The 26,125-nt window shown below is 38.2% G+C and overlaps 1 protein-coding gene across 3 annotated transcripts in view; it reads right to left on the bottom strand.

The window, feature by feature from the left end:
* The window catches only part of NR5A2 (nuclear receptor subfamily 5 group A member 2), a 98,754-nt gene that overhangs the window by 3,558 nt on the left and 69,071 nt on the right, over positions 1-26,125 (bottom strand). The window lies entirely within an intron of this gene.

Below are 26,125 nucleotides of genomic sequence, written 5' to 3'. Positions count from 1 at the left end.
GTAGAAGACCATAATATATTGCTAGCAAATGAGTCCCGAGAGGAGGCCCTATCTTTAACCTAGTATGTTACACAATTCATATAATTCTGTATTAATTTTTCTGACCCAAGGTGAAATCTGTGTCCAGGGTATGATGTAGTTAATTCTAATAAAAAGTGACAGGGTTCTTGTTTCTGTTTGACATTTTCTAAATGATTCTGAAAGCCTTTGACTTGTCTAGCCTATGTTAATGAACCATCTGGTACACTCCAGTGACTGCCAAAATAATCTTCCCTACTAGAAACTCTCTAAAATATATATTTCACTGACTAATGATCTTTATAAAATGAAATCATTGTCCTTTGGGTGGAATACCAGATAAGAATGGTGCCCTTTAACCTGAATATGGTTTCTGAAATCCAACACTGATTTTTTGTGTGTGTGTGTGTGGTATTGGACAACAGGGGCATTTACATCAGTGAGGCAGGTACAGTTTGTTCACTCTGCCTCTGTTTGATTATCTTCTGTATCTATACTGCAAGTTCAAGCTCTGGAAATGCTGGTCAGAGATAAATGCCAGTATATTAACTCCTCATTATTTGCTTCCCTGTGTAAAAAATTACTCTGATGGCATTGCCTTTCGACATGTCTGGAGACTGCAGAAGTTATTCTAATGTTTGCAAATTAGAGTGCTGCAATAATGCAGAAAGAGTGAAGTGATCAAAGTGCTCTGGCTGGGAGAACTTGTTCTGGTTGGTGTTTGATCGTTTATAGCATCAGTAGACTACTGTAACAGAGTTTCTTGTAATGCTAAAGCATGGCAATACTGAGCATGCTGCTGATTCATTTTGAATAAAGGCAAATCTGCTCTTCTATGGATGTTCTTGGAGCACTGGAGATGGGGAATTTGGCAGAATTCTGTTCATTGTAAATGCCAACCTTTGATTGGAGGGGAAGTGAGTGTTTTCCTTTGCAAAACAGGAACACACGTTGGTCCCCCAGTCCATTAGTAGCTTGGGTGGCTGTGTAAATTGGGTCCCACTGCACCTTTTCCCAGAAGTACTTTAAATAGAGCAAATATTGGTTCCTGCACATAACTCTGTGCTGGAACATGAGGGAAATGGTTGGAGAAGGCAAATATTTTCTTCAGGACAAGAGGATAGGAAGGATGCCAAGGATCCCAATGGCAGCCCAGGGTAGCACACGCAGCCTCCGGGGCCTGAGTTACAGGCTTTGAGCAGGAGCCTCTCTGGAGCATGCTGGCTCTCAGCTACACTGCAGGTTCACTCTTGCATGAGCTGGGGTGAATGTTTCCTGCTGTGGTTGTTACTGCCTGCCTCTTTCCTGTCCCAGTTTCACTGTGGAAATGAAGCAAGTGGCTCCAAGATTTGTGCTGCTTGTTTGGGAACTAGGGACATGACCTCCATCCGAATTTTGCCAGCTGGCTTAAGGAACTCACTAGCAATACTTAAATTATGGCAGCTGTCCAACAAGAATCGTTTCAACTTTGCATTATCCAGAGTGAGGAGAACTGGTAACTGCAAAGCTGTTATGCTTGGTCCCTTAGCTATTCAAACTCATTTATCCCAAGTCTTTTTGCCAGTGTCCCTGCAGATCTTTGTATACTCATGTTTTCATGTATTTCACTGGAAATTTTCTCACACAAAATATAATTGTTTATTATTTTACATACCTACATGAAACTCCCAAGTGAATTCTGTAGTGAGTGTAACCTGGTTTAAAAATTGGGTGTTCTAGGCATATTTTTATAAAATTAAGAAAGAAGCAGTGTCAACTATCACCACTATTTTAAACAGGTTGCTTTCAGATGCAAAATGCAATCATGAATGAATTGTTAGAACATAAGAAATTCCTGCAGAAAACAGGGACTCCACTGGAGCTTAAACTGTGTTAAACAGCAAGATAAAATGTATAATGATTTCAAAATCAGTATTTTGAACTTCTTTTCCCTCTTAAAAATAACTTTAAACATCAGGAAGTTTTAGAAACTGTTAGCTGATTCAACCTCCTTTAAATTCAAAGGGTATCCTTCTGTTGCAGTTTGTTTTGAATCATACTGTGAGATTATTGTGCTGACTTCTTGGAAAGTCAGGTTCATTCTCATTTTTGCTCTCCGACTAAATGTTACTGCATGGAATATGTATTTATTGGCAACATCACAAAGTCAGTTTTTGCAAAGATCAAGAAAAAACAAAATCTGGGAATTGTACATTTTCTGTATTTTCCTGCAAAAGTGGTGAATTCAACCTGCATTTTATAGAGATGAATTTTGTCCTCAGTTGTATTGATAATCATACTCCAGGTCAAAAGGAGGCATAATATTTTATCTACATTACGACTGTATACAGGACCGGTGGCTTCTTGCAGTAGGTGTACCTGTGTGTGGTATTGGTGTACCTGTTAGCTCATCAGCTACGTGGCCTGGCTGAATTGCATGGAAGTTGCAGAACTACAGGGAAAGAAGGGTCTGTGTTGTTATTTTTTCCTTGTCTCAGTGGACAGTTCTTTAAATACTCATATGTGGCAACGTAAGCACTGAAGTCAGATGTAAAAACAAGTCCAATTAATACTAACAGTAAACAAAAAGTAGTTCTGGGGCTGGTATAGCACATCCAGCCTGGGGAAATACTTCTTAATATATTTCCCTTATAATAGTTAACTGGTGAAAATATGCAGAATTTTCCTCTTTCTGTACTGAATCAGATACTCATGGTCCAAATGATTACAGTTTAGAACATCACTATATAATTAATCTGTGTGTAGATCTCCGCAGGACTGCAATCATAATAGTGGGGGTGGAGGGCAACCTGATGACCAGTTATGTATTTTGGAGTGTGTCTTCAGGGAGTAACCAAGGTTTTTGGATATCACTTTTGAGAAGTCCTCTCCTCCCATGTACATTAACAATAAATGCTACAGTAAAGCAAACAAGACAAACTGAACAGAGAGAAGTCAAAGTGCTGAGAGCACTGTGTAAAGCTCCACTGTCATGTCTCAGGCTCTCGTATGATATTTTGTATACTGTTAAAAAAGAGGTTTGCTGAACACATAGTTGTAATCTAAATTGCGCAGTTATTTTTGGGAGAGAACTGCAAACTCTAGCTCTAATAAAGATGAATAACAACAAAGGAAAACGTGAATATTAAGTTATTTCTGCAGGTGGAACAAGAAGTGCTATACAGTTTTCACTCCTGGTACTTAGTATATAGCTGACAGTGATGCAAATGTTATTAAATAATAACTTTAGTTTGTAAGTAGATGGTTTCTCTGTGCTTTGGGTTTGGTTTTGTTCTTGGTATTTATTATATAACTCTGGCTAAAGCTATGTGATTTAGTTTTCCAAGTGTTTCCTTTTTGATAAAGATTCTTTGAATGCTAATGTGTTAACTTGGTGAAACATCAAGCAATACTGGTGTAAGTCTCCTACTGATGTCTACAGCACAACAGTCTTTTACACTTTCATATAATTCTTCATTGCTGTCTGCATTTTAGAATGGGAATGTCTCTTATCAATCTTTACATCGGTTAGTAACAATTTAAAGTACACATGTTTAAGCTTAATGCAAGAAACCATTTTCTGAGGTTTAGAGGCTTGTAAATTAAATGTGTAGGAATAGGTCCCCCCCTCCCGCCCACACACCCTTTAAAGACTAGCAGCTAGAAAAAGTGTTTTGTGTTGCTACAGTAAGTATCAGTCTCTTATCTCTTCTACTTTATTCACTCAGGGACTAATTACCAACTTTTTACATGAAACAGCCTTACTGTGAGCTCACAGTGGGGCGCACATCTTTTTCTATCCTTATTGGAAAGTAAACCCTTAGGTCTTCTGGAATATATTATATGTTTTACAAGAAATAGCAATTGCTTTTCTGTCAAGCAAAGAATTTTTGTTGTCTATAGCTTACTTTTGACGATTAAGACAAAAACAGTATTATAGTGTGTCAGGATCTGCTCTGCAGTCACAGTAAAGATCTGCCAGTATTCCCAGAAATCACCTTATTTTGATTATTTTCTACATCTGCTATAAAGCTGTGCATTAAGCTGAAACTGCATACAACATTCAGCCTGAGGAGAACACTTTGCATATTTTCCCCCAAAATGGGTCTGGTCTTTAGAGGGGAAAAATACTTAGGTTTCAGAGAGATTTTCTCCCTCTCATATTTCAAACATGAAATACTGAAGATTTGGTGGTCTACTAATCTGTAGAGAGCTTCCCTTGGTCTGGGAATTTTGAAAAGAAAAATGAAACAGAATGAGAGATTTAAATTTGAAAAATAGTAACTCCTTAGGAGCAGCGTAAATATTTCCCAAAGAAGGCTGGTTAAATTTTACTGCTTGCATCTTTTATCACATACTCTTTCTACATGAAGCAACGAAGAGGTGCATGCACACACAGCTCGGCTGCCTCTCTGCATTTTGCATCACTGCAAGTCCTGGTATTGCGAGGATGAAATAAGGTTGTATTTAGGATACTCCACAGAGAGAAATTGCTCACTTTGATAAGGCTGCAAACAGTCTTACAGATACTCTAAGCAATAGGACTCGATACCAGCCCAGGGTTGATCTTCCTCACCCTTGATGAGCTGACAAGCCCCATCATTTAAGGACTTTATTAAAACCCAACCAGCCCCAAAGCTTAGTAGCTCTTTGGAATGACTGTTAAATGTGAAGGGTATAATATGATGTCTCCCAAACTCTGGCGATGGTATTTTTGGCCAGGATGGCCTTCAGGCTCATCCTCCAAGAGGTTTTTCTGTTCTTTCCAGCTAGACTGCGTGGCCCAATGCGCAGCACTGCCTCTCCTCAGAAACATGCTGTTTTATCAGGGAAAGATAAAATGTGCCTCCTCAGCCTGAAGTCGGGGTTCCCATCAGGGGCTTTGGTGTGAGCCAATTCCCTCATTGAAGAAGGAATTCCCTCCCTCCTTCTCTCCTTGAAGAAGGAACATGTTAATTCTGATGAAGGTTTTTCCCCCAGAGTAGTTCAAAGAAGGGGGACTACCCAGTATGGAGGTAAATGTTACCAAACCTTCCTCTGTTTAAACACTGCTTTTTCCTAGTTTCTTTGCCCACTTTCTGCTAGCCTTGCAAACCCTCTGGGTTACAGGACTTAAAACACAGGTAGATTTTTGACATATGATGAAAAATTTTTGGAGGGCAAGAGTAATAATGGTTGATAAAGTGCCAATCTCTGAAAATTACCCACAATTCTCCTTCATTGAAACTAATGGCAACAACAGTGGTTCCATATAGCACATCTGTCACGAAGGCAGATGTATGCCATTCTATAGCTAAGCCTTCTTGACAGACAAAATGCTACAATGAAGGAGGATTTATGGTGAAGATAAGCTCCTTACTGCAAAACTCCCCTCAGTTTTATTACAGCAGGGTTGTGCCAAGTATTATTTCCTTACAAGTCATGAGAAACAATTTTTGATAGATGTGTTTGTTAATCAATGGTAAGATGTTATATTTAGTACTTTCCAAACCTTGAAAAACCTTTATATTATAAAAACATAAACCACTTTTATTGTCTTTATTAAGAAGGTGAATTTAATAACTAGATTACTATTTATTTAAGGATAGTAATAATTATTATTTATATAAAATATTATTTATATAGTATATAAATATTTATAATAATACAAACTAAATAAACTCCCAAGTCCAAACTGAATGCATAGAAAACTTTTCTTGTCTTCAGGAGGATCGTTTTTTGGCAGTGGTTAAGCTATCTGTAACAGTGCAACGATCGATCTCTGACTGTTTACTAGGGTCATAAAGTAATTTTCATTTTCAGTTGAACATAACATCAGATAATGGGCACATTGTTTTGAAAATCTTGACTAAATTCTTCTATAGCAATGTATTTCATTCACACTGTGCAAAACTATATATATTTTTAAAGCGAAAATAAGATGATTAGGAGAGCACAAGCTGTAATTCTTAGTCTGAATCCTATTTCATCTCGTCAGTATTCAATCTTGATGGACCTTTGGTTTGTTTCAGAATGACTCAGATTCAACTAAAACACACTTTGGTGTTGTTTTATAGTGGTAGGCTTCTTTCTAGTGTTATTTAAAGTATTGAAATTTATTTTTCTATTCCAGCAGACTGTAAAATGACAGATTCTTACTGAGAATATAATATACTAATGTCCATTAAGAACTGTGTTTACTGACTTTTGTGAAGAATTTTATAATTGTTTTTGCTGCTGTTAGCTGTGCAATGGAAAGGGAGGTACGGGGGAAATAAACTGGATTCTTCTCCTTGTCCAACCGTGAAATTATTTTACTCAGTTTCAGTTTCTTTCCTTGAAGTCCCAGTAAAGACAAAGGGCAAAGCCTAATTTGATCTCTTGCATCTATGACTTGTTTAATTACTGAGTCATCGCTCAGGAAAATAAACCAGCTTGACTTTCAACAGCTCAGGCTGAATTTAGTGACTTGAAAATTAAACAAACAAACAAAATCTCCACCCACTTCTTGTGCTGGCACCCCAGAAACTGACATCCTTATTACTTGCAAATGAGGCATATGGGTGATACGGTGGTCATAAACACAATGAAACAAGATTCCGCCAGGCCTCTTTGCAGGAAGAGCTGCTCACAAGCCCTGGCCCGAAGTCCACCACCAACTACACCCTTAAATAAAGTCCAGTGTTTCTCACTGAGACTTATGAAGGGACAAGCATGTCCAGGTACAGCCACAGAGGTGGCGTGTGGAGAGCCAGTCGGGATAGCTGGTTGATGAAACTATGGCCCACTGGAACAGACCACAGGCACCAAGTCCCAAGAAGTGGTTCCACTGCTGGTGCTTCATCTTAGCTATGCCCAAACTCCAGTACCACCTCACTTGCTTTCACTTCCTAAAACTTCCTCCATGCCTGGAGTTACGGTCCTGTTGATGTCTCAGACTTGCTCCTGCTTTGGGTGAGCGATGCAACGTGTTGCTTGTCTCTTGCTCATCTGGGACTGTGGGCCGCCTGTCTATTGCCTGAAGGTTTATTCTGTAGGTATTTTAATCCATGCCTAGTGTCACAGATAGGATTAGGTTCCACATAAAAGAGTAGCTGCTGCTTTCTTTGAAGACATGACAGAGTAACAGGAATTTGAACAGCCCTTGCTCTGTTGCGTCTTCAAGGAAATTCCCCAAACAACTGGAGTGTCCCACCATGCCAGTGCGTGATCTTAGCTATTGCTAGCCACAGGCTGTTCTCAGCGAAGGTGTGTTCCAGGCTTTGGGTTGGAGCTCTGCTGCTGTGCTAGAAGATTTAACCCTAGGTGATTTAAGCCCAAATTTGTAGCTTGCCTTTGTAGGCTGGTGGTGAGGGAACCTGCCTGGACTGACACGGATTTCTGGTTCCTGCTTCCAGTTTTGTTTGTATATTTGACCCAGTGACCACTTAAGGTAAACAACAGATCAATCCTAGAAAAAATGTCTCAATCTAAGTCTCTCTTTTCCAGGAAAAAATTGTGTAATCACTATCCTGTGGAGCCATGGTCAGATTTGTATGCCAGCACACGTTGATAAACTGGGGCAGAAGTGATTTAGCGAAGGTCTCACAGATAAACTGAGAAAGAATGTGAGTCTAAACTCATTTTTCCTAACTCCTCACCTAATCCCAGGTTCATGTCATATGTCTGGGCTAGAAATATTTGTCTTCTGAATATTCAGTTGGAATAAGCATAGATAAGAAAACTAGTACGTTAATTTTCATGCTATCAGCAGCCTTCCAAAAAAATATATATGCCTAAATGCGGAGCCATAGCACTAGTTTATATCAACCTTACAGTCAACAGAAAAAAGTACCACATTTGATAAAAACAGAAACTAGGCTTCTGATAAAAGGAAAAAAAAAATCAGAATAAATAGTAAATTTATTGAACCAAATGTTTTTCCCAGTTAATTTCTGAAACATCATTTTAATCTTCAATAGCACATGAACTATACAGGATTGTTGGTGTTTTAAGGGAACTGGCTGTCAATGTCTACCATTTGTAGGGTGTGAATAGTTTAAGATGTCATAAATATTTATGACGTTCCTGGGAATGTTGATAGGGACATCATACAAAATCCTTGAAGTTATGAACTGAGGCAGAAAGGGTGTTATATGCAAGTTGCAATAATAGACAGTACAGTATAATGTAGAGAGGAGCAAGAAACAATCTATTATTTAGCTGAGAAGAAGCTGAATGCTTAGAAAAAAGAAATGAAGATTTTTAGAAAGACTTGCTTTTATCTAGAAAATATTTGCTCTGCTTTTGCTTAGATCTTTGCAACTTTTCTGAATGATTGGCTTTATTGCACTTATGAGAAGCTTGCACATCATCTTATCTATCTTATTATATGTGCTTATGCACATTATCTTGCACGTTAGTTTTCCCTTTCTATCCCTCTCCTACTACTCAAATACTGTTTAAAATGGGAATAATGGACCAGATTAATCTCAGAGGTATTTCTACTGCCACCACTGGAACTGCACCAAGGGGTGATGTAGTCCTAAAAGAAGAAATATAAATATTTTCTGGAAAAATATCGAATATAAATTTCTACTGAGGGTAAAACACAGAAGTGCAGCTGCCACTGAAACCCTTTTGAGTAGCAGGCTGTATCCTTTTATAAAGCCCATCTGTCTCTGCAGAGTATAAAAAATGCATGATCATAAAAAGCAGTATTCCTTAGGGGAAAAAATCTCTCTGTACTAGTCTTGTAGTCACTTTACAAAACAGTTTTTAATCCCAAATTTGCATTTGATTTTCAGTCAGGAACTTTTGTGGTTTTTGCAAAGTTTTCTTATTCCATTAGAATAAGATATGAGGTACAGTTTGTTCAGGTGGCAAGTCCAGACTATGAATAAACCAACGTTATCATATGAAAGAGAATTAAACAGGCAGACCCAAGTGGGGATATATTAAGCCAAATTTAAGCTCCAGTAGTTGAATTTAGCCTGTACTAGATGTCTGGTTTGCCTCAGGATATATTCAGCTTTCCAGCTAATCGACTGAGGAAAACTGCCTCAGGTATGATAAAATTTACAAGAGAGCTCAGTCGAATAGCTCTTGTTATAAATACTAGCTTAAAGGCATCCTTCTGGTCTTTGGGATCAGGACTGTATTTGCATTTAATTAATATATTTCAAACTTTTTTTGAACTTGGTTAAAAATATTAGACCAGCCAGTTATATCATTATAGTGGCTTCCAGATAAGGGTAAAACTTCATACCACTTTTTTATTACTTGGTGAATTTTGTTTGGCTTCATTCTTTTGTTTAGGTCCAAAGTCCCACAGGAGCAAATATTATTACAATATATTATCTTTAAAAGAAAGAAATACAGTTAAGCAAAGGTGTTTTAGTGACATGCTGATCAAAGAGGTACAATACTATGCCCTTTTGTCAATGTAACTGACAAATAGTTTTGTGTCTTTTGCACTATTTTGAGACAAGGCTTAGAGTGAGACAGTCAACCAATCATCTTTCAGACATACTGATTTCAAAACACTATTTTTTCTCTTTTTTGAGGTGTTTAAAGACATGATTTTACTAGTTTTGTGTGCCAATATTTGCACCAACAGCTTTTTTTTTTTTTCACTGAACTAAGTTGTGTCAGTGGAAACTGATTCTAGTTTAGAAAGAACATGAAAAAGATAACCACCTCTGCCTGTGTGAGATATGAGAAGTGGAAATCACCAAAAGAACTATTTTCTTGTATAATTGTGTTGAAATAATATAAAGCATTCATTTAATTGCTCAGTCCTGAAAGCACTACAGTAGAACAACGGTAGAAACAAATATGTGACTCCTATTAGCCAAACATTTGAATTTTACTATTTTTATTTAGAAGAGCTAGATTCTGCTTGGGGCAATTACAATTATTTACTACGTAAATGTAACTGCAGGCAGCTCACGAGACCATTGATGGTACACTGAAACCGTTGTCTCTTAGATGCTGTTTCAGCTCCCTATCAAATTAGCATTGACAAAAAATCTGCTGGCTTAGACGAAAAGCACCAATAAGTTTGGTCCCATTGTATACATGTGTGTATCAGTGATGAGATCATTAATTACCACCCCTGACTGCAACAGCCCATGAATTTGCTTAAATGTAATGCACCATACACTGGTGCCTCCTCACTGAGTGACAGCAGAGCTGGTGGCCCTGAGACAGGGCTCCTGCCCTGTCCCCCTGGCTGGCCCAATGCCTCTGGGCCTCCTGCTAGGTGGTGGAAAAAAGACATACTTTGTTCTCCTGTACTCTCAGTCTTGTTTTCATGGACAGTAAGCACGACTAGGGTAAGTAATTTTCTGCTGCAGTATTTCAAAGCATATTGTTTCTGACATTGCCTATTGATCTGAGCGAAAGTTACAAATTTAATTTTTTTCTGTGACATATGTCTGCACTTAGTTGTGGAAGTGGTTTGGCAAATGAGAGTGGCAGAAGCCCAGATGGGGACATCTGCAACTACACTGGCACTCTGCAAGTGTCAGTGCTGGCACGCGGGAAGCACTGGAGAGGCACCCAGATGTGTGTCAGCCTTTGGGCTCTTTTCGCAAAGACTTTGATGCATATACCACTGTTCTTCATACTCAGTGCTTATGCTCTTAAACATACAAATATGAAAGCTAGAGAAAAGCTCACCTGAAAGTTACTCTGGCAACATGGTTGCTCATCAGTTAAACAGTGTGGAGAAGTGTGGAAATATTCTTGTATCTGTGTTTCAAATATGAGGCTCTTAGAGTTTTCTTTCTCAGGTATCTCTGATTTCTGATAAAAAGCCCTGATCAGAAAGGACTGGAGGCTCTAAGATAAGGTCATGCCTCAGCACATTTTTAACATTTCAATTGCTCAGTAAGGAACAGCAGAAATAAGTCAGGTAAACTCTAGATTTGTGCTCACTGCTCAGCTCAGATTGGAATGTTTGGTCAGATATGGATGAGAAGTTTCCACAGACAACATATAGGTTTAACACGAGGAGCATGAATTAAGGGGCCCCAGATCCCCCTTAGTCTCTGCCAAAAAACTCATCTTCCTTGCACAAGGGCAGAGGTACTTTTTGGTCCCCTGATGCCATATGCCAGATGAAGGAAGTGAGCGCACCTCTGGAACTGCACAGTGTCTGCTATGGTCTGCAGAGGGGCTTGGGAACATGAGGGGACCTCAGCCTCCTGCAAACTGAGGTTTGCACTTTTCCTGACCTGGCCAAGCTCACCCCACCAGTGACATACATACCCTCAGGGTCCTGGTGATGCTCTGCTGAGTCCCTCAATGCTTTATTGAATTAGACTGCCTTTAGTCCTTAGGATCTGGAAGGATTTTAATTCCAGATCCACCTCTACCTAAATCAACACTCATTGGATTAAGGTTGTTTTTAGCTAAATCTCACTGTACTCTTCAAAGCAGGGGTGTTGCCCCACCTGTAGGTATCTTTTTACAGACAGGACTGTGAATTGCCATTTAGAATGAAATTTCTGTTCTGTTTTTTTCATTTTATGGTAAAAGTTGTATGAGTTAGTACTATGAAAAATGTAAAAACAATTTGGATTTCTTTAAAGGTTAATTTTCCTGAAAGTTATGTCTAGGTCAAGAAACAGTGCTTTCCTGCAACCTTGTGGCCACAGCAGACAGCGGGATATGTATTTGGTGGGATACAATTCATGTAAGTACCCATGTGCACACTCGTGCTTTAGTCTCATAGAAATGCACAGGCTTTCAAATCTAAGGTATTCAGCAACAAACAATGCATTTGCAGCTGTAAATCACCATAGTCTCAAAATGCCAAAGTAACCACTAAGTCCTACAGCAGAATTGCTCTGCAGGAACTCCTACCCAGTCACTGGAGATACGGCCCGAAATGCCAAATGCTCTGGACATATTCAAGGCAAGACACTCATCCATTTGCTGCTGTTCTTGCCATTCTTTGTTTACATTTACTAACTGGAAATTAATGTCTTCCCAGAGCAAATAAATATATTTAAACCAAAAATTATACTATTTTTTTTCCAAGCTGTGTGCTGAAAAGCAACTCAGTGCTTTTCCTAGTGCACAGTCCTAGGAGCACTTTTGTGTCTATGGTAACACTGTAGTACCTGTTTCACCTCTATTCTGTGTGTCTAACACAGACATTATTGGACTGTTCACCTTAATCAAAGTCAGCTTACTTTGACTAGTAAGATATAGACCAGTTCAACAAAGTTTGACACAATTCTTACTGCTTCTGTCCAACCAAACCTAATCAGTTTACAGTTAGGCACAGCCCAGCAATACTTTATTTTGATATTAATTTCCTGTGTCAGCTTCAGGTTTAAAAAAATACACAGATCCCAGCACAGAAAAGGCAAATCAAGCCTGACACCTGGGAAAAAAAAAGTCACATCCTGGAAGAACTTGACATAGAATCCAGTGGTGTCAAAAATCCTAGATATTTGATGTTTCAAATTCAGACATTCTTCATTTGGACCAAAATAACAGACATTTATAGCGCACCTTACTGCTGGTGACTATTTAACAGCTAGGTGCTCTCACAGCATGGTACTCTTTATGTGCACAGTAATGAAAGTTCGCTATTGATTTTTCTGTAGCTGCTTGTAACTATTATAGTTGATACATCAATAGAAAAGGAAAGCACAATGTTTCACAGGAGGCAGAAAATCAGAGAATACATGATGCTGTGACAGTAAATCATGGCATAATCTCAAGAATTGATAGATGGTTACTGCTAACTTGAAACCCATGGCTTTCTCTGAAAAGACTAGCCTATAATCGCCCAATATGTTCTAACAGACTGACTGCCTGTAATAGTGGTAAAGGACACAACACAATGTTTCATCTTCAAAATAATGGTTTCCATGAGCCAGGTTGTTTTGTTGTGGTGGAATTTGTTTCGTGTGTAACTGCAGAAGGAGGGAGAAAGAGTGGTTTGAATGCCATTTAGACTAATACTTAAAGGTTGTAGGAAAAAGAATTTTTTTTTAGAAAAGAGCACAGAAGGCTTTTGTTTAAAAAAAAAAAAGAGGAAGAGAAGTTGTCATTAATTTTTAACTTGCAAAAGTCTGCAGTTAGTTGAAAAGGAAACGCAAAAGAGCTGATTATTCTTGAGATCAAAATATTGGAGCTGTTTTGTCAAGAAAGGCAAATGCAGAGAAAATACATTTACCATGGCTGTTTCCAGTTCCACAGCACCCTGAAAGGGAGCCAAAGGCAGGTAAGTAATTGAAAGCTCTTTTAAGTGTCTGCTTCTCTCTGCCATGTTTCTGAGGGGCACAACAATCTCTGAATTTTACCGTATGCCTAGTGAATTTTTAGCAGAAATGTTCTTAATTGCTTTGTTCCCTCTTTACTCCCTGGCTCATCTCTGGTAGTTTCACCTATGGTTCTAATTAATTGTGAGGGTCTTTTTCCCCGTCTCAAAACAGAAAGGGAGGAAGAAACAGGTAAGAGCTGGCCAGCTGGAGCACAGTGGGGAGCCTAGATGACACTGCTCCCACAGTAACCTCTTAGCAATGTTCCTCTCTGAAAGAATATTTTCAGTGTGCAACATTGTTTTCCAGTACTTTAGGGCATGTGAGACTGATACCTGCCTTTTGTGACCTTGCTGGTGACTCCATTCTGTAAAGCCAAATGCTTCCCAGAAGAGATGGACTTAGACAAGCGAAAAGGACTTTCTCAAGCTATCCAGCCTGCCTCAGACTGGGCTTGAAGAACAGTCTGTGTCATTTATTCTGCTTAGGCTACAGGTTTTCCCTCAGTGAAAGACTGGATAGCATTATCGGTCTTGTCCTGAGCTCTATTACAATTTTTCGTGTTGGGAGAGAGGAAAGATGCTGTTGTTGAAATCTTTCTCTTGACGAGAGACATCAAACCCTCCCAGTACTGGAGATTATGTTAAATGTAGGATTTTTCCATATTAATCTTTGAATAATCTTATAAAGAACTCTTAAAATATCCTTAGGAGGATGGCCATGTGCAGATTAAACCTTTGCAAGCCATATGGACTGTTTTGGGGCTTACTCTCTCAGTTTGTCCCACGCTCAGTGGATATGCACAGGACCAGAGCAATACTGGGAACCCCTGCTCTGAGATGTTCATCCAATCTGAGTAGCAGCTTTGCTAGGGCCTAAGGAGTGACAATTTTCACTCCCCTCCCCTTTCCTGCCAGCAGAAGCCATCGGGACATACTCCAAGCCATGAGCTTGGGAAAGAATGTTTCTGCACAGTCCCCTTCTGCCTCCCAATTCATGATCACAGCTGCGTTCAAGGCTGGGCCATAAAGTTGTTTCTGAATTTTTCTTCATTGTTTCTTTCCTGTTTGCTTCTATTTCCTCTCTCTCCACCTCTGGCTTGGCTTTGATCACAGTTCCATGGCTTTTCTTTCCTTCCTGGCCTTTCCCCCCTGTTTTCTTGACTCCTTTCCTATCCCAAGCTCTCCAAACTCTCTCTGTTCTTCTGATCCACATCACTGCTGTCCCTCATTTTCATCAATCGCTCCTGGCTCCTGCTCTGACCAGATATCCTCTTCTCTGCCACTCCTCTCCCATCACTCTTGCAGATCCTTTCTTTCCCCCTGGCCTCCTATTTAATTCTTCTGCTACTTTTTCTCCTTGTTTCCTTACAGTATTTCACCTCTCTATTTTAACTCCCTCAGAGACAGCCATTGTTTTTATTTCTGTTCCAGTGTCCAGTCTTGCACAAGCAGCAAAGGGATAAGAGAGAGGAATTTGGCATAGTCTACAGTGTGTCTCCAATAAATGGCCGACTGTCACCCATATATAAACATTCAGGTAAGAGCCCCTGCAATGTGTGTTTTTAACTAGAAATACATGAACAGCTGTTAGTCTATACATTCTGGTATAAAAAGTATTGAATAAGTTGTCCGTTACAACTGCTAAGTGGATTTAGCCATTATATTCCTTTAGCATGTTCATCATTCAGTGAAGCATTTAAGCTTATGTTCAAATTAAAACTATAGGGTGGTCTTACTGGGTCCAAGATTAAAGGTATTCATTCATTCATCTATACCTTCATATATAGCCATTTATTCCCATGCTGGGAAACTTGGCTAACAAACGCAGCTGCTGATGTTAACCACTTCTGCCCATAGCATCTAAAAAAATTCTATACAATCCCATATTTCCTCTGTTACATATATAATACATTCAAACTTGCACATTAAAGATCTAAAATGTATATTAAAAAATGGGTCACAAATTTTAAAAGTAGACACATGTAAATGTGGGTTATGTGAAGGTAATTTTCCCCCGTTATAGGAGCTGTATAAAAGTCATACTTACTCGTATTCTATAAACACATTAGAGAGGGAAAAAGTGCAGAGCACACCGGGTTATTCTGAAATCCCCACTGTCTCCACACAAAGGCAGCAGCACAGAATACAAATATTGCTTGATACCCATGTTTTAATTACTTGCGAGATTTGTATCTAACAAATATATGACCTAATTTTCTCTCAAGCATCTAATCCTATTCTTATTTCAAAACCTTCTAAAATATGCATTTTAGAAAAAAACAACATGAAAAGGAAAACTACTTGCTGAAGACGGTTAATATTTTTTCCATGGCTTGCAGCTGTCAGACAAGCAGACAACATAAACCAGTAATGATAAGATTGGATTGAATTCATGACTCAAATAATGCCATTGTACTGAACAGTTACATGAGAGATGGGTGTGCAACATTCGTTGCATTTTATGAAATAAAATTAGGACAAATCAACAGTGATTATTAAATTCCCTCAATAATTTAGTGTAGTTTATTAAAAAAGAAACCTCAATCAGCCATGAAACAGAAGGCTATCTCTGGAATTCCTGCAAGAAGTTTATCATTCACGACTCCTACACTCAGGGCTGAGGTGAATGATTAAGGATTTATTTATTTAAAAATACTGGTTTATTTCTTAACCATACCTTGTAACCCCAGCATTTTTATTTTATTCCTTTTATAGTAGGTGGGTTTTTTTTTTCCCCCGAAATAATTGATTGGAGATATCATTAAGATAGATCCCTGTAAGATAGATACTGTCCTACTTTCTCTCAAACTGCCTGCACAATGTGCGGAGCCTGCATGGGAAGCTGGACAAAAACCTGTCAGATCACTGAAAAAGTGTTGTCAGGAGCAAATAGTTGTTTATCAAAGTCATCACTCCATACATCATCATTCAGTATCTATAAGAAATTTAAGGACTGATTTTTAATTGTTTGGCCTTTCTATGGGTTTTGACAGATAAAGTGAAGGGAATATGTCTTTGCTTTTATTTCTCTATAAAATCAGAAAAAGCAGAGAAATAAAAGAAGAGGGCAAAAGAAAATCCACTTTGTCCTGCATGTGCAGGACATGCTAAAATTTACTAAAATGCTAAAATTTACTTCTAGAAATAGTCTCTCAAAAGATGAATTTTCTAACTTTTTTTTCAAAGTTTTAGACCCTAATATGAAAATACAGCAAGGAACTACTTTGATGTTGAGCAATTTATTAAGGGAAAGGATAAAATTTTCTTAAAATCTATTCAAGATAATTAAAATCAGATTCCTTTCAACAATGGTCTTTGTTACGGTATCTGTAGATATTTCAAACAATGTTGTTTCAATTTGTTTTACCTTACGCAGTAGCTTCAATACTCTGGATTTCACCACTATTTACAAAGATAGATAACTATTGTTTTCATTTACCAGATAGGGTAGTTGAGATATTGTTTAAGAGACTTCAAAGACTCATAGTCAGTAATGGAATCAGAAACAGAATTAGAGACGAGGGTTGATTTCTCTGTTGGGCAATGTTGGCTCCATGAAAGGAGAACATCCCTCATGAGATGATTCAGAAATGAGGTTTTGTCCATATTCATTTGCTTTACTTTCCCAGAGGATTAAAGTTAAAAATTGGGATAGCTCTTCTAGTGGCAGAGTGGAGTAGCCTGGCTTCTTTGTGTGAGACCCAGAGAAGTTAAATGTTCCAAGAACTTAGCTGTTCTCGGGGCCCTCATCATCTCTAGTAAGAGGTTTATCCCTAGTTTCCAAGGCAATGTGGGACATGCAGCAGCGAGGAACTATGTAAGATTGCTGACAACTGCTCACATTAGAAGTTATCGAATTCAAAGTTGGCAAATGGACAAAAGTTTGTAAAAACTGTGAAATTAGAAGGCTTATGATAAATTTAAAATTCTTGCCTATGAAATTTACTTTTACTGATTTGGGGACAAGAAAGGACCCATATAATAATTATTGTTACCTCCTTCAGCATTCTGCTCAATGCAAGCCATAGATCTGCATCCAGCAGGTAGTTGGACATCAAGTCTGTAACTTTTGGTTGAGCTGTATCACAATAATTCAGAGAAGTGGTCAACTTGGTTTCAGATTTCATTATACCAGATTCATTATAAGCAGATACCAGATATCTGATACCATTATATTCAGATACCAGATTTCATTATATTCAGATCCATTATACCCACAGATGACGTCTTCTAAAGACAGGGATCTTCACCTTTAAATTTGTCTATTTCTAATATAATTAACCCCAAACTAATATTACATAGCTAATCCTGCAAATGTGTTCTCATTGACTTCCATGCAACATGCACAGGAGCCATTGTTTACTACATTAAACTTTTAACAAATACGATGTTGCCTCATCATGTTACATCTCAATGACCACAGCATTTCTTCCTTTGGCCTTGGCAAAAGGACACTCTTCTGAGCTCATTGCTTCCCATCTTTTTGCATCTTCCCTTTTCCCTGCTACATCAGACATAAATTGTGTTCACTTTTAAGGTCTTGTAGCTGTTCCTTCCTTACCTATCAATCATCAGTCATTCAGCATCATGAGGTCACCTCCTGCCTCTGACTTGTCCACAATGCCATCTCCTTTTCGCACTCATCACCCTTCCAGACCAAGTACTTTTCTGCTTTCTCCGCTCTGTCTGTCATGCTTAATATGCTAGATCTCTTTACTGACCTTCTTCATATTCCCTCTCAAAACTCTTTGCTGTGACATTTGAGACAAGCCTGGCGTGTAGGTGTGCTGGAATTGTGCCTGTTGTGCGTGCATTGTCTGTCAGTCAACACCTGTTCATCATCACATACATAGATCATATACTTTAAAGGAGCATTTAAAAGTGTCACCTGCCATTAAGGATTCCTAATCATAAAATTAGGAAATGTTGCTATTAATAAGTTTGTCACAGGGAAAGTATTGTCCTAGCTAGATGTCTCATTCTGTGTTCACTGGTTGCATTCCCAGCGTATCTACAGATAAGACATTCATTTCAAAAAGTCTTTCTGAAATACTGTTAGTATAGCAAAAAATAATTAAGAATCAAAGGGGGCAAATATTTTGTCAGAAATTAGTATGTGGAAAAAACTTACTTAAATAAATCTTGTTTTTATCTATTAGTCAGCTGTCAGCTAATAATAAATTATATTTGGTCCCTCCCTTGTTATAAATACATATTGATTAGTTTTAAACTCTGAACTTCAGAATGAGTTATATCTGGTCATTGCTAAACTGCTCTCTTCACTATGAAAAAAAAATCCCCAACACCTATTATACTCCATTTAATTAAGACAAGCATCAGCTTTATGTACCATTATTTGCTTCTGCCAAGTCTCTGTGGTATAAATATTGAGCAGTCACCTCTCCTGAATACTAATCAATCCTTCCTGAATTCCAAATGATTACATAAAGTTTAGGAAATGTTTCTTTGCCAGTATTATCCTCCAGTGCTTACTGTAGTTAGACGTTAGGGTTGAGCTATGAGCCTGAATTTGACAAGTGTGCAGTAAGTATTTTTCTGAATTCAAATGTAATGGGGGAAGCCTGAAAGCCCTGGCTGAATGCTAATCATACAGAACCCCTTGACTGCTCACTTACTGGTGTTTACCAGGTGTAATCTTACTAGTACACTTGGGTAACAGAATGGACGAATATAAGAAAACTGCCAATGGATTTTATAAAACCACTTCATAATAACAGGCCAGTTATAATTGTGTCTTATAAATAATATATATGTTAAAAAACAGGTGTAAAAGTAGTTGGATATTAACAAACTACCAAAAATAAAAATGGCTAGAGTGACCATTTTGAAGACAACTGCATTATACCCTAAGTACTGTTTGTCACTGCAAGCAGGAAGTGAACACATTTGTGATGACAAGTCTGTCCATGGATAAGTGCTCCATTACCGGCTTGCATAGGCTTGCCGAGGAAGACTGTCATGTGATACTTTTTGCTTTAAGTTCACAGCACCTACTTCAGATCCTGGGGCTGAAGGTGCTTAATGAGGACACAGTAGCATTATCTGTGAGCTTTTTGGTATCCTGCCAAAGAACTACCAGGTCAATTTTACAGGAAGGAGAACACAGTACCCAAAAACTACAAATGGCTCACACCTACCCATTGAGGGCATGAGAATGGCCATGCTGGCACTCTGGATCATCTAGACCACTGTCCCATCTTTGACAGTGACCAAGACCAGATGCCCTAGGAAACAGTGTAAGAAGACTAAAAGCATGGAGTGATACTGCCCAGGAGCAGTCACTCAGGCTCCAGCAGCTGGAGGTTAGCAACACCCAAAAGTAGCTTTTTTTTTTTTGTATTACATAGCTTTCAATGGATTTTCCTTCTGTTAAGTTCTCTAGGTGACTTTGGTAACCACAAAAACTTTAAGCATCCTCTACATCACATCTTGGAGCAAGGGGTGCCAGAGCTGGATAATATGCTGTGTTCAAGAACAAACTCTTGTGTTTTGGACCAGTTGTGTGCTAGTTTAATTAGTTTTGTTCTGATACTAAAATATCAGAAAGATGGGAGGAAGAACCTTTCTGGCTAATATTCTTGTTCTTAGTAAGTTCCTGTGTCTAGTGGACTGTGCTTTGAAGAGCTAGTGCAGTCCTTTCAAACAGAGAGTGTAAAAGGTAGATCCATATTTGTTGAAAGTATGATGTGATTATTAGGAAGGCTGCAATAAAAATCTACATGCCAAAATTTGCTAGGTTACACCTTTATGTCTGTATTACACTTAGATGTCTATAATCCGGCATGAATTGGTTCTTGTCTAATTTTCCAGACTTGTGTTTTCCTTTTGGTCTGACAAAACCTCCTGCCTCACTAATTCCTTAATTTCATTCTCCTATTCTTTTTGTTTGTGTGCCCTTAAGCATAAGAAATACTATCAAAATTTAATCAATATTCATTGTTAAATTACTTCCAGTTGATACTTAGACACTTATTTTCCTATCTCCAAACATGATATCCCAAATTAAACCCTCAGCAAAAACTGTGGAAGTGAAAATATGTACATCCCCATGTTTCATCATTGTTTGCTGCTGCATTTTTTCCTATCTTTTCCGTATATTTAGATTGCAGACTAAGGTACAGATGCTGGCTAGTCTGTAAATCTGGTAGACCGATGGTGTTACATGAAGTATATTAAAAAGTAAAATAGCTAATTTAAAATGGGGGGGAGGGGGGAGATGGATGTTGTTGGTTTTTTTTTCAGCTCCAGAGTGTTTCATAACTGCATTGATGTGAGTTACTGGAATCAGGTGAAACAGAGCACAGGTAGGCTTTGTGCTCCTTGCAGGAAGCTCCTTCTAGTCCTGTGAGTGGTGAGGGTAGAGTCTGGCTCAAAAATCACAGAATCACAGGTTGGAAGGGACCTCAGGGATCATCTAGTCCAACCTTTAAAACGCTTCATTTCGGCCTGTTTCATCTGCAGTGAAGACCTTAACAGGCAGATTTCTGTTCCGAAAGTGCAAATAGTGAAGCCCAGTCCCTCCAATACCACCCCCCATCTCAGCTCTGATATTTTAGGGAGACTAAAAGCAAGGAAAGATCTATTTGCTAATATTCCTATTATTCAACAGAAATGGGAATGGAGCATTGCAGATCTGGATAGATTTCTGTTGAACCCTTAAGTAAGGCTGTGGTTTGTTTGAAAACTGAGTTCTGTTTTTTTTTTTTTTAAGCAAGAGTCCATTGTTTGCCATCCACAGCGATTAAATGTTTACCATTTGTACAGGACTCTCTTGTCTCATGTTAAGTGAGATGTGAGATCAATAGTGGCTCTGCAATTATTTGTCCATTGATAAAGCCTTCATTTCTTAAATGAAGTACATTTATCTGTGTCCTGACAATGATAAGGGAGCAGTACCAGTCAGCTGCTGCCTAGTCTAGTATTTCGCTCCACAGGCAGGCGAGTGCCTGGACATGGGTCAAATGATGTCTAACTTTCTTCTTATTGGCATTTCACTTTACAAACTGCTCTGATGGGAGGTTTGACAAATCATCCTTGCTGAGTTCAGATAATAAAAACTAGCAGGACAAATGGGAAGTTTTGGTAAGAGAAAACAATGGCTGATTTCAGGTTAAGTGACCAGCCTGTAAAGTGACTGGATGGTAAAATGAAGAGATCTGTTACGGCAGAACATGACAGGAAGTACCCTATGAAGGCACTCATTTGGTTCTTCAAACATCATTTAAATGTAGACATTTAGCAAATTTAATTGCTGAGAAATTGATCTGAACTTTACTCTTTGGTAGGAGGAAAATCAAAGAAACAGTGAGACAAATTTTGGCTCCAGTAAAAACAGTGCAAAATTCTCTTTGGTTTTAGGGAGGCCAAAATTTCACCCCAGCAGGGGCCAATCTATTTCAGCTCCAGAATTAGAGAATTCAACAGCACATATGGGTGTTTGGTTTTTTTTTTAATTTCTAATTCTGATTTATGACAAAGAAAGAAGGGAGTTTCCAAACTAATTTCAAATTTGGTAATGAAGATTCAAAGAAATTATTCAAACTCAAATTCAAACTGACACACACATTTGCTTTTTCAATCTGTAGTGTATCTTCATTCAAACCAGCAATTATTAAAAACAAAGAAACCATTTTTGTTTATCTTTAGGCCCACTTTTTGATAAGTGTGCTGTGGGCTATACTGATGATACGCTACAGAAAAATTAGGTGTATTATTACTCTGGGATTAGGATAAGGAAATTGCATTACTCTCAATTTGGCTAGCTTTGGGAAAGCCAAATATGTTTATTCTCATTTAGTGGTAAATTTGATAAGTAGCTATGCAACTATGTGATCAGCATCTTTCACAGATGTACTCTTTCCGTGTTTTAGACATGAGTTCATAAAGATAAAACCTGCGGATGTAGTATTAGAAGTAGGTTTAACACTTAGGTCTGTCAAAGATTTCCTTCTTCTTTTCCAGTTTTGCAGCATGTGCCTGGTCACTAACTTTCCATCACCTGGGTGATTACAGTTGCTGAGTTGTTACGGCTCTGTCTTGACCCTTTTTCCTTGAAAAAAGCCTGTCAAATGCAACAAAGTAGGCAAGAAAATCCAGGTTTGCATATCTCTTGAGCTACTGATTTTTTTAACAGCATCTCTTGAGATTGTGGGGAAAAAAAATTGGCTGACATACCTGAGTTAAGTTGTGGTTTGGTATGTTATTACCTTCACTCCCTTAGTTGAAATTAAGGGGAGAATACCTCTTTATGTGAAAACACAGGAATGATGCCCCCACAAAACAGGCATGTTTTGGGGTTTGCAAATATGATGTAAGCCTCAGTGAAAGAAAGGTTGGTAAGGATAATTGTTATCAGAAGTGGTGTCCTGATTTACCTCAAAGCAAGCTAATAGCTCAGGATAATTGAAATGGAGATTGATACCAGAAAGGACTATTTCTAGGCCACCTAAACAGAATAATTCTTTCAAATAAATCATGCCGATGGATGGATTGCTCCTTTGCAATAAAATGCTTTGGCAAGTCCAGCTCGTCTTCAAATAAAACATTCAATCGGCATCTAGTGTATAATTTGCAGCAAAGACAGATGTTGGTAGAGAATTCAGACATGTCCATCGCAGATCAAGTAGGGGAAGAAGTGACTAGAAGATGGCATAGCAGTTATACCAGTTTTGATCACAAGACCTGTTTCTTTTTGCTTTACTATGATCACTGTTGTCAGTTAGACTGGTTGATTCGTGTAATGCTGTTCTGGTGTGCAGTGGGAGAGGAAAGCAACATACATTTGTTTATGTGTAGTGAGGAGGTTTGCAGTGAGGGAATTGCCACAGAGGACCGACTCACAGAAAGACTGTGATTCTTTAAGGGAACCCTGATGGACTAGTGTAGTAGATCTATAGATCATGAAAGTGGATCAGAGTAATGTGATGGAATTTAAATTTAGTCCAAACTTCCTATGTCTTGACAGAGTAATTGACTGATGCAGTGAAGCTGTGAAATAAGGGGTCTCTGCTGGTGCTTTCATGTCTTTATGAGTCAAGGCTCTTGTTGATCTAAAATACAGCTGAGTCCAAACCATGCACAAGATGGTAATCTCCAGTGTGATTGTGATAATTATGCTGGCTGTAAGGACTGATTTATTCTCTGACTTTTTAACTTGTGGGAGCACAAGAGCTGAAAGACTGATTCAGCTGAACTGGTTATCTGCCAAGACCAGCAGTCCAGGTGTGATAGTCTTGCTCTTCTCTGGAGACTGGCAGTGACTGGACTGAAGGATGGCATGAAGGAACCACCGAGGTTAGACAGGCGATCACTGAAGTAGGAAGATCCGTGGACAGGAAAAGAGACTTTTATGTACAGAGAGGTAAGAACTACCTAGCTGTAAAGACACTTGCTTTTTATAACTGATAGAGGGAATTTAAAAGTTACCTAACTACTTATATTATATAGAACTAAACTAAAGAGATGTCACACTTAAGAAACTAGTTACCAAACTATTCTGGCTTATTAAATAATTGCTGAGTCAACTGTGTCATTATGTACTTGGCAATCTTGCTCAGATAGGCACAGGCAAACTAGATGGCCCACTGGAGAAAGGAGCTGAGCTCTTGTGCCTGGGTATATGCAGTATGACTGCAGGAAGAGCTGTGCACGGCTAGCCACAAAGGCTACTATGAATATGCATCTGTGTGAGCTTCAACAGCATATTCTTTAATGCTACCATCAATCAAAAGCATTTTCCTGTATAGACCCTTTGGAACCATTGACAAGTAGATAATGAACAATTATGTATCTCATTTAAAATCCAGCAAGCAAAACTGATATGATTTAATTGTGTTTTGAAAAATTATTTTAAGTGCTTTGGGTTTTGTACGCTATTTTACTGTTAGTTTACTATAATAATCACTTCTGAAATGTTAGGACAAAAGGCAGAGGCAAAGTTCTTTGCCCTGAAGGAGATTGCCATCTTGTGAAGAGACAGACAATACGGTACAGCCATGAATAACAAACAGCTTTACAAGACAGCCTCCTATCTGTATGGTTATAAAAAACAAACAGCTTTTTCTCAATAAATTAATTCTGTGGATTATTGACTTTGTGTTGCCTTTGAGGGGCTTTATATTAGACATTTATTTTTCATCAAGCACTATAGAAAATAACAATAGCATAAGGTTTTACTGGTTTGGTTAACACTGTGGTGTGAACATCCTTAGAAATGTAAAAAGGCTGGTATGTCTTGAAGTGCTTTTTATTCCATTAAACATTACAGGACCAGATTTTCAACAAAAGCCAGCTGAGGTTTTTGAAATATGTTTTTGATTAAGTGATATGTTTTTGGCATTAAGACCCCTTTTTTTGTTGAGATGCCTAAGAGATGTAGATATGTGTCAAATGCACCTAGATAGTTAGGTACAATAATTGCTCCCAGTTACTTATGTAGAATTTTATGCTTAGCTACTTTTGACAGCCCTGCTGAATGCCTACTAGCGTTGTCAGGCACTTCAATGTCTTCACAAACCTGACTCTCTTTTAGGATGTGAGGCATCCGGCTTATTAACTTCAGCCAGACGATTCATTCATATTTTTAGGCACAAACTTAAGTACCTAGCTGGAAAGGGTATCTGTGTTTTTAATTTCATTTTTGTCATCATTCTCATTAAGTATTTGCTTCAGTCCTGTGGGTCAAGTGGTGACATCTTTACCTTTTACGCTTTGCAGAAAAACATCTAGCTTTGACTATTACCAAATGGAATTACGCAGCATGCTAAATAATGAACTGATCTGTTTCAAATGTGTTGAACCTTTCTTAGCTACATCACTTTTATACGCAAATGATGTGACTACAAGGCTCCTATTAGCAGCAAAATTAGTTGTTTTTATTGTAGCATAAATAAGAGAAAAACTGGATAATGTGGCTTGGTACAAGCTTGCAAGGTATTCCTGACCAACTTCTTCAGAAGCTGAGCTACCACCTGGCAGACTTAGAAGAGCTAAAGGTGTAAGAATGATTCCTAAATCAATGCAAAGTACTAGAAGAGCCGATGAAAGCAGTCAAACAAAAAGGCCACCTAAAAGTCAGAATTTTCCAAATGTACTTCACTTATTCAGCTAATTTAACATATCACTGAACTGAGATGAAGTCTCTAAATATTTTACCAGAGGAAAGCTACAAGCTCTTTAGATGTTTCTGTGCCACTGTCTAATGACTGAAAAACCTACTTACTAGGAATTAGGAAATCTGAATTCTTGTTATTCATCAGATTAATTCATAAAACATAATTTCTGCAACAGTTGGTTTGCTTTTCCTTCTCTGAATCTAAGACGTGGAAAGCAACAAAGCCCTGAATACAAAATGTTAATAGTTACCAGGGAAATCCATCATCTCTTACTAGGAATCAGAATGCACAAACTTCATAACAGTTGGTTCTGTCAGCATCGTTCTAATTTTTAAAATAATTCTTAATTTTTTTCTGTGTGTTCTGTGTCCTATACGGCTGAAGTATGTGTTCTTTTATGCACCCTGTATTTAAAGAGAGCTTCATGTAAAATTCTCCAAAGCAGGTTCAAATTCTATAAACACCACATGGAGGGACATATTTAAGACAGTAATTAATGCTTTACAGTGTAACAAAACCTGTTCCCTTTAATCTAATTGCAACTGTATTATAATAACTTATTTGTAGAATTTTTTTCCTTTATAGAATTTAAAAAAAAACAAACCTGAAAATTAAAGAAAAACATTATTAAATGGCACCGCTGCTGATATTACTTTCATTGCTGTGCTTGGCTCAACTGATCACTTTCTTTGTAGACAAAATACCTTTTGAGTAAAACGGGAGGTTTGGCTATGGAGGTATGGCTGGATCT

This window comes from Phalacrocorax aristotelis, chromosome 6 (genome assembly GCF_949628215.1).
Source record: "Phalacrocorax aristotelis chromosome 6, bGulAri2.1, whole genome shotgun sequence".
NCBI classification, from domain to species: domain Eukaryota; kingdom Metazoa; phylum Chordata; class Aves; order Suliformes; family Phalacrocoracidae; genus Phalacrocorax; species Phalacrocorax aristotelis.
Note: the sequence above shows the minus strand (reverse complement) of the source record. Positions and strands in the feature narration are given on the sequence as shown.